The sequence below is a fragment of the Typopeltis vanoorti genome, chromosome 9 (assembly GCF_054136105.1).
Source record: "Typopeltis vanoorti isolate ZY-2024b chromosome 9, IOZ_Tvanoo_1.0, whole genome shotgun sequence".
In the NCBI taxonomy this organism is placed as follows: Eukaryota; Metazoa; Arthropoda; class Arachnida; order Uropygi; family Thelyphonidae; genus Typopeltis; species Typopeltis vanoorti.
The window spans coordinates 133,138,116-133,141,443 of record NC_143557.1 but is presented as its reverse complement, the minus strand read 5'-3'; the positions used below and the strand labels follow the sequence as shown (position 1 = coordinate 133,141,443).

General features: G+C 32.8%; 1 non-coding gene across 1 annotated transcript; it reads right to left on the bottom strand.

The window, feature by feature from the left end:
* Positions 1-2,209: 2,209 nt before the first annotated feature.
* Positions 2,210-2,328, bottom strand: LOC150103583 (5S ribosomal RNA). The gene has a single exon (XR_016548887.1). It is a non-coding gene; the product is annotated as a 5S ribosomal RNA (ribosomal RNA).
* Positions 2,329-3,328: the final 1,000 nt, after the last annotated feature.

Here is a 3,328-nt window from a genome sequence, read left to right as displayed (position 1 = left end):
AGATACCAAGCAATTTTATAAGCTAGGTTTTAATCCTTTTTTCCAAGTGAAGCAAACAGAAAAAAAACTCAAGTTTGCGCCTGAACGTAGTTCAAGTCTGAGGCAACTCGTGGTAAAGGTGGAGAAAGTGCTGATCACTTAGTATTTCCCCCTAATGCAAAGCATATCCCCTTGAGGAGATGTATGATGCTATGCATTAAAGGCAAGGGCCACTACCCAGACCAGTTTCGACTTTATTGTAGTCTCATCAGTGGGAGCCAGATCCCCATTATTACCATAAATGCCAAGGTTGAAGTGATGCAGAGCTTATAGGTTTCACCTAAACAAGTTACCACAAGGTGCTTTGACCTTATTAAATAAAAATCTCAGGATGAAAGTAAGATGTAGAAAGTTTTTTAACCTGAGATTTTTATTTAATAAGGTCAAAGCACCTTGTGGTAACTTGTTTAGGTAAAATCTATAAGCTGTACATCACTTGGGAAAAAGGATTAAAACCTAGCTTATAAAATTGCTTCGTATCTTTAACATAGTTTCATCATCATCATTAGTGTTCTGTCTCTTGCGTCCTCCTTCATTTCCTGATATCTTCTTGTTCCCATTATATCATCAAGCATCATTAGTCGTCTTCTTCCTCTTGGTCGCTTTCCTTCAATTTTCCCTTCTATCATTCTTTTCAGTAGGTTATCTCCTCTTAATGCATGCCCTATCCAGTTATGCTTTCTTCTTCTTATGGTCTTTAGTACATGGTTTACCCAAGTTAAAATACTTTCTACACACACACACACACACACACACACACACACACACACACACACACACACACACACACACACACACACACACACACACACACACACACACACACACACACACACACACACACACACACACACACACACACACACATATTATTTTTAAATAATTTTGAATTATACCAAACTGTATAATTTTATCGATAATAAACAATATTTTTTCATGCTTAAATTTTTTTAAACATTTTTACCATCATTTTGATATTTTATCCAAACACGTATACACTGTACTTACAGTGTGTATGTATATTTCGAAAGTTGCAGCACCCCACGATTTCAAGCCACGAGCTGCCACTGGAATAAAGTAATTAAAATCTTAACTAGAAACAAATATAAGGATACTGCAGTGTGTAATAAATACACCATACTAAACATACTATCCCTTAGATATTTATACGTCTATAGCATACTATTCATAAATAGTACCATATTCATAAAAAAAAAAAAAAAAACGACAACGAATGCTTAAATATCAAACAAGATGCTTTCCTTAGTTGACATAAAGACCTAAACAGGACCGACGTTACCATTTAGGCAAACTAGGCAATCGCCTAGGGCGCAAGCCATGAAGGGGCGCTTTTACACTAGATTTAAAGGAAATTGTAGAAAATTTTGCAAAATCGAATGAAAGAAAAATTAGAATTTGATTTTCATATATTAATTATACATATTGTATATTACTTTGTATATTATTAATAAAGCATGCAGAAATAATTTTTATTTTTTATATTTAAAATTTCATTTAAAAAAATATCAACTTGTGAAATAAGGGACGCACTTGTAACCTTTGCCTAGGGCGCAAAATAACCTGGCACCGACAATGGCCCTAAAATATATAGTTCCAAATGCAAATAAAGAAGCAATACAAAACCATTATACTTATTTAGCGCCTGTCTATCTTTAACAATAAGAAATGAAACTAACCCAAAGAAATACAAAACTCTAATCAAAGAGAATTTATTTTCCCACAGCTCTGTTTAAAATAATTGTATAAATTATTGGTTTTTAGCATATTCAAAGATCCAGTTTCATGGTTAAAAGCAAACATTTAAATGCTATTTACCTGCTTTGTTTTATTTTGTTCCTAATTAATTGTTATGTAACTTTCTCTGTACATATTAGCATGTCTCCTGGGATTTTATTATGTAATTGTATTATAACAATATGTAATATGTATATTATATGAATGTACATATGTGTATGTAATGAAAATGCATTACATAAATTTTTGTAACTTTATGCATATCGCTTAAACTGGATGAGCTGTTGCTCTTAGGTTACACATATGATTGTGCAACATTTTGTACTATTATAGGAAGCTTACAAATAAATAAAATATCTTACTCGCCTGAAAAAAAAAGTAAAGCAAATTAAACAGAGCGTGAAAAGAAAAAAGAAGCCAGCAGCACCCGGTGTTCCCAGGTGGTCACCCTCCCAAGTACTGACCGGGCCCAATGCTGCTTAACTTCGGTGATCGGACGAGAACCGGTGTATTCAGCGTAGTCTGGCCGCTGGCTCGTTTAGAAAACGCTGTTAAAGTGGTATATAAGGAAAACACCAATTCTATAGTTCATTTATTGTTGATTTTTATTTAAAGGAATATAAAATTCATTTAAAATAAATAACATTCATCAACCTTTAAGATGATTATAAGATATTACCGTGAGTTATTTATATAGAAATAATTGTTTCCATCTAAAGTGTAGTTCGAAAGTATGCGCACAAATGCTGTTGGCACCCTCAATGAGGCATTGGACTGCCTGGAGGTGTCAAATAATAATAAATAATAATAATAATAATAATAATAATTTTGCTGTATAGGTAACTGTTAGGTAAGTATATCAAGAACGGAAACATTCCTAATTTTATTTCTTTGAGAGAAGAAACAGAAATTTTAGGTTTTAAAAATATTACGGAATTGAAAATCTGATGCATGCGCATGCGTACACATGCATTATTATTTTTTTTTTTTTAAGAAGACGTCTAAGCTTTATGTATAATGGTGTTAATTGTTGTACCTGTTTTTAATTTAGCCTACCAACGCCATGTTTACATTACTACAAATTACATTACTAATTAAATTTTGTTATTAAACAGAAAATCTGACAGAAAAGTATAACTGAAAATCTTATGCAGAAAGATGATCACCAGTTTGATGCACTTTTAAAACTGTAATTCGTACTTTTTTTTTCTTTTTTTTTACTCTACCCGATATACCTCGTTATGAGTTGACAGTTTACTTACAGAGTTTGCATCAATGAACGTAAACAACAATTTGCCGGTACGATAATTCGCAGTAATTCATGGAAATACATCTAATATAGGTAATCAAAAAATTTGCTTTTAGATATTGTGTGTGTGTGTGTGTGTGTGTGTGTGTGTGTGATAAAAATAGAAAATATCCCTAGCCCACCCACGGTACCTATTATAGATTTGCAAATAATCTTCCGTGGTGTTGGAGCATTGTTGGAAGCATGCCACTCGCAATATCACTAATATGCAAGTTAAACAGCAAC